The sequence below is a fragment of the Pteropus alecto genome, unplaced genomic scaffold, assembly GCF_000325575.1.
Source record: "Pteropus alecto unplaced genomic scaffold, ASM32557v1 scaffold59, whole genome shotgun sequence".
In the NCBI taxonomy this organism is placed as follows: domain Eukaryota; kingdom Metazoa; phylum Chordata; class Mammalia; order Chiroptera; family Pteropodidae; genus Pteropus; species Pteropus alecto.
In genome coordinates, this window is record NW_006443292.1 from 306,086 (window position 1) to 315,787 (window position 9,702).

General features: G+C 44.1%; 1 long non-coding RNA gene across 7 annotated transcripts in view; it reads right to left on the reverse strand.

The window, feature by feature from the left end:
• Positions 1–25: 25 nt before the first annotated feature.
• Positions 26–9,702, reverse strand: part of LOC107196552 — a 79,736-nt gene continuing 70,059 nt past the window's right edge. For 3 of the 7 annotated variants that reach the window (XR_003043765.1, XR_003043762.1, XR_003043763.1), the window contains 3 exons: positions 4,783–4,889; positions 1,102–1,283; positions 33–889 (listed from right to left, as the gene is read on the reverse strand). This is a non-coding gene — a long non-coding RNA (uncharacterized LOC107196552). Of the gene's footprint in view, positions 890–1,101; positions 1,284–4,777; positions 4,890–9,702 lie in introns of all 7 variants that reach the window. The other 4 variants (XR_003043766.1, XR_003043768.1, XR_003043764.1 and 1 more) reach the window with 3 other exon arrangements.

The following is a 9,702-nucleotide window of genomic DNA, read 5'->3' on the forward strand; positions in this document are numbered from 1 at the left end:
CGGAAGAGCCCGCGCCGCCGCCGCCACCGCCGCCAACACGTTGCACGGAGTCATTCGACGGGCTGCGGCCCCAGGTGGGCGGGGCAGGCCACCGGGCCGGTGCGGGCTGCGGTCCGCTCTTCACGAGCCCCAATTCCCCAGAGTACCAGGAACCCCTTGAAGAAGTGATAATGATCAGATTCACTCTTTGTGCGCGCTCTGTGCCCAGAGTTCATATTTATTTAATTTAATCCCACGAACCTCTTAGGGGCCAGGTATTTCTGTTATTCTCGTTTAGCAGTTGATTTAGGACCCAGAAAGCCAGCTCTCAGTAACCAGATTGTGCCAAACTGAGAATCCAAGACTCTGAGACCTGGAGGTAAACCCCCACATCAGATGGAGAAACTGAAGACTGGAGTGAAGTGGGTTGCTTGGTGCCCTATGCACTGCATATATGTATCTCAAGTTCCCTCTTTCAAAAAGAGTTGATCTCATGGCTTCAACTATTCAGACATTTTTGCACCTCAGCTGATGAACTGGGTCCAGACGTGTGTTTCCGCATTCATAACTTTCCTGTGTCTGGACAGGAGTGCGGGGATTCAGAGTCTCCTTCCCAGGCTGACGTTTCAGACCCCAGGGAGTAACTGGCTTGCTGCCTCTGCTTCGCAAGCTAAAACGATGCTTAAGTGAAGAAAGACCACTATGGAGATTCTGTGAGGCCCAAAGGTAGGACTGGAGGGAGGATACAGAGGACTTTCCTGAAGCACCAGGACTTATGTACGCTGAGGGCCTCTGGTCCCACCCTTCCCCCAGAGAAGGGGTCCTGGCAGGAAACTCTCCAATGGTGGGTAAACAGGTAAACACACGTGACAAGGACACTTTGACCTTAAACACCTCACTCCTGGACTTGCTAGAGAAAGAGACAGATAAAGAGAATAGAGTATATTAGTTAGCTATTGCTGCCTAACGAACTACCCCAAAGCTTCACAGCTTAAAACAGCAAACATATATTATCTCACAATTTGTGTGGGTCAGAAATCTAAGCATAGTTTAACTACATCCTCTACTTTAGGATCTCTCACAAGGGTACAGTCAAGGTGCCAGCTGGGGCTGGAGTCTCACCTGAAGGCTGGAGTGGGGAAGAACCTGCTCGTAAGCGCAATCAGTGGTTGTTGGCCAGATTCAGCTCCTCATGGGCTCTTGGACTGCGAGCCGCAGTTCTCCGATGGCTGTTGACCACAGACTCAGTTCCTTATCATGTGGGTTCTTCCAAATGGCAGCTGGCCTCATTAAAATGTGTAACTCTAGAAGGCAAAAAAAGAGAATCTGCTAGCAAGACAGAAGTTACTATCTTATGAGAACCCATCACAGAAGTGACATGCCAATACCTTTGCTATAATCTGTTGCTTAGAGGCAAATCACAGATCTTATCCACATTCAAAAGGAGGGATTACACAAGGGTGTGAATATCAGGAACTGGAGATTATTCGGGCCATTAAGACGATGCCTGCCACTGTATGTGATATATTTTGATTTCATGGGATGAACAATAATCAAGTTATCAGAAGTCATCACCCAAGAAGTACTATTTGAAATGCACATTGACTATTCCAGCATGCTCCAGTGGTAAGAAGTCTGGACAGATCACAGGATTCAAGTCTCTTCCAATTCTAAAATACCACTTTATGGGATGTCAAAAAATGTTGCTTTGGTACAGAGCCAGCACCATCATATCATTATGGTCGCATCTATAAAGAAATTCCTTAAAGAACCAGCTCTGACAGCCATGATTTTGTAGCACTGCTCCCTAAGGCATAAACCTCAGACACCGCGGGTCCAGATTTTTGTTCTTATCAGAAATTCTGGCATGGTTGAGCAAAGAGGCACTGGGCTTTGGGGCTTCTGAACCAAGATGAGAGGTTTGAAAGCTAAGTGGCCAAATTCAAGAATTTTTTTTTTTCTTAATGTCTAAGATGAGGACAATAATATTTAGCTCAATATGGTCAGTCACTGGAAGCATCCATAAAAAGGAAGAAAATACTAATACCCTTATTCTTATTTCACCATAATTCATGGACCGGCATAGATTCGTCTGATTATGTAACACTAACAACACCAAGAATGTAGAAAGCATAAATAATAGATTTTTTTAGAAAAGTGAAACTTTAGAATCTTTCATTCTTCCTGATTATTTCCTGTGCAAATCATCACAACAAAGGACTTACTTACAAATTTCCCTAGAGTTCCTTAAACATTTTAATTCAATCAACCATAAACAGTGACATTTTTTAACATGGAACATGGATGACAGGCAACAGAAATCAAATCTGGCTGATTTCAAAAAAAAGGGAGATTATCGGAAGCACACCGAGTTGCTTCTAGAATCAACTGTAAGCTGGAGCAGAAGTTCTCCAAGTGTGATCTGTGGACTCCTGGGGTCCCTGAGATCCTTTCAGAAAACCCGCAAAATCAAAACAAATTCCATTGTACTAAGATACTGCTCGGCATCTTCACTAAGTTCACACTGACACTGTTGGTGTCAAAACAATGGTGATGAAAACTGATGGTGCGTGAGCATCAACCGAGATAGGCTACACTCATAACAACTGTATTTTACGGCCGTGCACTATAGGAAAAAAAACCAGAGCCAGTTTCACTTTAGAATGTCACGGATACATCACATCCACGAAATCATTAAATCTTGACCCTCGAGAACAGATTATTTTAATATTTTATATGATGAAATGGGAAGTATGAATAAGTCACTTCTGCTGCACACTGAAGTATGATACCTGTCACAAGAAAAAGCACATGTGCAATCCTCAGAGTTGCAAACTGAACTTGCCACTTTTTTCATGGAATACCATTTTTAATCTGAAGAATGCCTGACAAACTTCAGACCTGGTCTCTGGTAGGCATCTCAAAAGTGAACAAAATGAGCCTTTCACCTCAAGGATGACAGCTGACAGTATTAGCCAATGGAAAAATTCAAATCTTCAAAGCAAACATTTGAATTTTTAGACAACTTGTCAATTTGGATGCTTTCTGCCATGAGCTGGACTGCTTTCCAAGACTTCAAGACTTTTCTGATGAGTGTGGTGGTAATACTTAAAAGTGTAGGGTTTGAATATTATATAATAAAATGTGTCAAAATATGGAAGATCTGCATAAGTCAGCAAGTTTTCCCAAATGGCCAACGCACAATGTTACAAATCGCATGTGAGTAAAAAATCTATTTAAAGTGAAAATAAATGGATTTTGATGAAAGAGTACAAAAGTTCATTGATATTGTTCTAGATTTCACATTGCAACTAATCTGTAAAGAAACTACTACTTGCAAGTTTTGAGGTGGCATCAAAGAAGAATATGCATACTATCTGAAAAGGCTCTTAAAATCTCCTCTTTCTGACAGCACAACTGGGCGAGGCTGGCCTGTCTTCATTTACTTCAACTAAAACAACTCATAATGGGTTGAATGCAAAAACAGATATGAAAATCCAGCTATCTTTCATTAAGTGAGACATTAAATAGTTTTGAAAAAAAAAGTTAATGCCATTCTTCTAATTTTTTGGGAAACTATAGTTATTTTTCATAACAATGTTATTCATATAACATGTTAATGTATTTATACTATTTTGTTTTTAAATAAATTAATAAATATTTTAAAGGTGTCTCCATTTTAAATTTCTTATGCAGTAAATATCAATTAGGTATCACACACAGAAACAAAAGCTCTTGGAGGTCTTCATCTTTCTTAAGACTAGAAATCAAAAAGAGACCAAAAAGTTCCTGAGACTAAAATGTAGTTTGAAAAATGCTGAGCTTAGAGAATCAGGCTTGGGGGTAAAAAAGAAGCAACTCAACTAGGATACTTTCTGCTATGGGAAGCAGAAAATGCAACTTGAACTGACTCAAACGGAAAGGAAGTCTCTTGTTTCACATAAAGGAAGTCCCAGGTAGGCGGGTGATCCAGCAGCTTCATGATGTCAGAGACCTTGGATCTTTGCTTCCCGCAGCAGTGGCTTCAACCTTACTTAGGAGGGTGGCCTCCTGGTCACAAGATCGCTGCAGTGACATCAGGCTGGCATGCATTCCTGTTCACATACAGCAGGTGAGAGGAAGATGCCCATCTCTGTGCGTGACAGGTCCACCTCGAGTGGTAGCCCACAAGGGGAATGCTGTGCACTGACCGGACTGGACCTACTGTGGGACCAGGGTGTGGGCAGCCCTCTGAGGAAAACTAAAGGAGAGGGCAGATTCTGTCTGAGAGGAGGAAAGGAAGAAATAGGTGTCGCACAGGCTGTAACTCCCATTCCAACAGGCAGGAAAAGCGGGGCTGAGTCTGGCTGGACGTCCAGAACCAAAGCCAAAGTGAGGCCTAGCGAGGGTTCCATTGGGAAGCTACTGAGCAGTGGCACTGTCCAGCGGATGTTCTATAGACCCTGCCATCACCACTGCCTCCTCCATCGCTGGACTAGAGATGCCACTGCCATCACTTCTATGGGAAGAGTAAACTTCTAAATTGCCCTCAAATTGCATCACGTGTTTAAAATTCAATCTCTGGCTGAGACAAGAGGAAGAAGGAAAGAGAGCAAATTCAACTTGACCTACTCAGGCGAGCAACCAGCCCCCCAGCGTGCTTGAGTCTGAGAGGGTTCCCAGGAGGCAGGACTTTCCATCAGAAAACTAGGCTAGCCTGAGACAAATCAGGAAAAGCGGGTCACCTTACCCGACCTCTCTGTGCTCAGGTAACGTGGCCTCTGGCTCTCGTCCCTCCCTCCGCAGCCCACATGCACACCTCACCCATGTGTTTCCCAGGAGACCGGCTTTCGTAACAGCTAGTGTTTATTGGGTGTTCACGCAGTGTCAGGTACTTTATATACAGATCTCATTTAATCCTCCACACAGGCCTAGGGGAAAAACACAATTATCACCTCCTGTAACAGATGAAGAAACCAAGGCTCAGAGAGGTCAGATGACTTGTATGCAAATATTCCATAAAACCAACCCACAATTGAGTTTAGAAACTCCTACTTTGCTTGCTGAAGTTTGCTAGAGAGAGTGAGACTGAGGGAGGGAGGGGGAAGGAAGGAGGGGAGAAGGAAGGAAGGAAGGAAAGAAGAGGGGAGAGGAGGAGGATAAGAGAGAGCATGAACCAGAGAGGGGAGACTTGAGCATCCTCCCAGAACATCTTGCACATCTCAGCATCAGCACCTCGGAAGGGTGAAGGGCCATCCTCTACTTGCTCCTGCTCAGCTTTCCTGGGGAGCTGACGGAGCAGCAGCTGCAGCTCATTTTAGTCCCCGCCAGAAATGAGGGTATTATCATATGATATTCATGCCCATTTTTATAAATAATTCATCTTTTTTTGCATGAAAGTAAAATAGCTTGAAGCTAGAACATTTAAAAGGAACACTGGTGCCTGATCCATAAAATAATGATGTGCCGGTTTGCCAGGCAGTTTGTGAAAGTCCCAGAGCTAAAATACACGGAGTTCTAGGTCTATTTTTAGCCTGATATAAGCCTTCCAATGTCTTTCTCACACTTGATAAAGGGCAGTGTTATGCTTTCTCTGAAACTGGGCTTTCCCAAATCAGTTACATTCGCATGGGGAACTCTAAAAGACAACTTGACAAATAAGCATATTTACGGAATTCAAGCCCCCAGTACACAAACGCTTTTTTTAACTCTACGAAAATAAATTATAAACAAAAGGATAATGGAGTCTGGTCAACCATGGCTGTGGGAAATCAGGCAGCAGACTATCAATGTTCATGTGACTCTTCCCCAGGCCTGACAGTGAGATCTCTTTTACAGCAGGATAGCGATTCCATAGTGAAAAGGCTAAAAAACAATTGTTAGACAATGAGATTTGGGCTTCTGTGTTAGTATGGGCTCCCTACACCCCAATATCATGCACTAGCTTTTTACGAGATCTTTATTTCACCACCTGTGATTTTTAAAATACTATGACTGCTCTTGTCAAATCATCTCCAAACAGATGCACAATAAACTCCTAACGTTGGTCGTTGTTCGCATATGACACGGGGACGGACCACTCTGCTAGGGACTGAGGTTTTTCCCGGGACACAGGACTTTTGGTGCTAAATGAGAAAGTCCCAGGAAAACCAGGACCCTTTGGTCACCCTACCTATGGGGAGGGACTCTGGATGGCTGGGACAGGGGCAGGAATGATGACTATACCCTTTCATACATTTAAAATATTGAATCGTGTGAGTTTATTACCTGTTCAAAAAATTAGGTTAAAAATTTTCTGCCAACATCAAATGAAAGAACTATTTATTTAAACGAGCAGATCTCTAAGAATGGCAAACAACTGTTTATTCGACTTGCAAAAATAACATCGCTACATTTAAGTTCTGCTTTATTATTTCATCTGTCTCTGAAATATGTCTTCCAAAGGACTCGACAGTTATTCACCAAAAGACTCAAAAATTTTCCAAGTTGCTTAACACTCATCCTCACAACGCAAGAAGGTCAGGCTCAGATTGCGGTTCTAGTTCAAAGACTAGGAAAAAGAGAGCTCATGAGGTTCCTGGCTGGCCCAGGGTTGCACGTGTGTGACGGGTCTTCTGTCCCCAGGGCAAGCCTCTGCTCTGCTGGCCTACTTCACATCTGCTTAGTATTGTCCAGCCATGGAAATGGCAGGCTGTTGCCAAAGAGAAATGTTTCTATCAAAGTGTCTCGAGTGTCCCCCAGGAGAGCCCGCCAACAACCAGGGATGACATAATATTGGCTGACGGAGCCCTCCCAGCCAATCGCGCTGCAGCAAACAGTGCCACCCACAGAGAAACGGTTTTTGGGCTCTGAATAGGACAGAAAGTCTTCGAGTGCATCTCGTGAAGAGGGCCCAACCTCTGAGCTAAGGGTGGACCCTCTGTCCAGCTCCCTTTGCAGGAGGTCTCATATACATCAAAGTCACATTCATTCACTTTCTTCTCAGAATGAAGGTTTTAAGAGGCAACGACCAGCTGGGCAGAACTAAACAGACTACAGATTCTTTTCTCCAGAAAGGCTAAGGGTGAGGAGCAGGGCAGTTCACTCTTTGGGTGGCTGTTTGTAAAATAAATAGGAATCGTGGAGCCTGCCTGATAAAAACACACCAACTGTTGTCTCTGTGTGTTTCGGGGTCTGCAGTACCAAGCAGAGTCACCCCCCCATGTCCACAGGCATCCCCTCCATGCCTGTCCCACTGTGATTCCCACAATTGGTGTCACTCGCCTCCCAGAGAAGGCCCGAGTTCGGTTTCCACATTTGCGAGAATTTATGTGTGAATCCCAAGCAGAGCTTTTTGAAGGACAAGAACATAGAAATGCTAAGTTTTCAGATGGGTCCAGGTGGCCCCTTCTCTCATTCCTCCAGTGTGAATCCCAAACCCATGCCCCACTGAGGCTGCCTCCCAGCCCCGCTCCGGCCCCCTCCACCTCCTTGGCCTATCTATTTCCCTGCTCACCTCTGGGCGCAGGGATGAGCCTCCCGTCCAAGACCACCCCTGCGGATTTACTCCGGACCTGTCTCCTCCACCTCCTCTAAGGACTGTGACATGAGTCGACTCTTCTTGTTCCTGCACCTGCAATCCTCTGCCACATACTTCCCATTCTGGTCTCTCATCACTTAAAAAAAATCCCCTCAACTTTGTGCATCTTCCTCCTGGCCCCAGTATCTCTAGCTATCCTCAGGTCTCGAATTCGTGTTATAACATCCTCCCAACTGTTCTCTTAAGACTCCAGACCGCCATGACCTCAGGTGAACCCCCACCCTGCTATCCTAGCCAGTGGTCTTCCCAAATGCTGACTAAGCCTAACGCTCCCTCACAGAAAACCTTTAAGGTAAACTCTGCGTCTAGGGTCCAAATTCCATAGTGTGGTCCCAGTTTCCCAACCCCGCTCCCCTCCATTTTTCACCTAAAAAATTTCTAACTGTTCTATAAATAAGGCAGTTCTTTCATGAAGATTTTCCTAATCTCTTCTCCACAACCTCCCTCCCCTCCCCCCACCATCCTAGGCAAAATTATCCCAGCTCACGTGTAACAGCTAGGGTGCCCAACGGTCCCAGTTCATCCAGGACTGAAGAGTTGGGACTTTTAGTCCCCAGAACGTGGGACTTTTAGTACAAAAACCAGAGCATCCTGGCAAGCAAGGGCATTTGGTCACCCTGATGGTACTGATCACACTGTTTTGAAATTAGCTCTCTTTCTATTTAGATTAGAAGGCAGAATTTTTGCCTTGCTCAAATTCTCATTCCCAACATCTAATGTAGTGTCAGGCACATATATGGTTCATCTCCAATAAATACTTGCTGAATGTGTTCATTGAAATAGCAATTAACAGGGGCAGCATTAGAGCTAAAGGCCATGGTTCGAATCCTGTCTCCTTTCTTACATGACCTTGAGCAAGTTATTACTTCCACTTATATATGTATTTGTCCTAAAATAATTTAAGGCAAATTTCTTGGTCTCACTGAGCCTCTGTTTCCTCATTTGTACAATGCAGATAATAATATCCACTTCAGAGATGTTGTAAAGATTAAAAGAATGTGAAGTGGTCGACGTAACAACTGGCACATAAAAAGCGTTCAATAAATGTTAGCTCTTAAAACGACTTATTATTAAAGAGATGGCGCAGTGCATTCAGAAAAGATTGGTTCTTCCTCACACTGAGTAAATTAATACAGGTGGCCTTAAATGTAATTATACCATAGAAAAAGCTTCCCTTAAAACAGTGGTCGGCCACAGTGGCTACACATTAGAATCCCCAGGGAACTTTTACAAAGGTGGATGCTCAACCCCTGACCAATTAATTCAAACCTCCAGAGGCATCCCTGCAGTGGCTCCTTTAAAGGACTCCTGGGGAGATTCTAATAGGCACGGAGGCTGAGAACCTCTGCTTTAGGGCACTGGGTTAGTTGCTCTTCAACTCTTAATTGCTGCACTGGGTCTTTCCAAACAGTCATCCTAATCTACCTACTGTCAATGGCAAGTGTTTAATTCCCTTGTCTCCTTCCCTCTGCTTTCAGGGCAACGACTAGAGAATTCTCGGCTGAGCTGAAGGGAGCAAGTATTCACGTCTCCTCTTAGCCAGTCCAGGCCGGCACCCTAGTTCCCAAAGCCCTTACACAACCCCCCGCTGCTCCCTTCCCTTCAGAATCTTCATAGCCTGGTACAGAGAAATGAAAAAGAGGTCACTTCATCTGTGTCTTCCCTGAAGGGACAGATGGTTTCTTTATCCAGCCAATGTTTCCACAGACATCTTCTCGGGGACCTCTGCATGAGGATTTTTTGTTTACATTTTCAATTTGCTGATTGTATGAAATAGGACTATTGTACATTATCATACATTATCTGGTCGCCGCTTTATAAGAGACCTACTGAAAGATTTGAGTGTCCAGGTTTGTGTTTTGTGACATAAAAGCAGTGCATATATAAACAGAGAGATTTCTGAAGTAGCCCAAGAGGGACCAAGGTAGGAAACCGAGATCTCCCATGGCACAAGGCAGTAGAAGCAAACCAGACTCGAAGTGACCAGCAAGTAGCCATTCGTGTCAAATAAGCTACAGAAACATGCAGTTGCTGTGTCCTTATAACTGTCTTATAATAGTTTGCAGCAGTTCGTTAGCAGTAAGTTGTAAAATATACTTGAAGATACAAACTATCTTCAGCTGCAAACAATACATAAAGTTTCATTTTCTCATGTAACTAAAAAT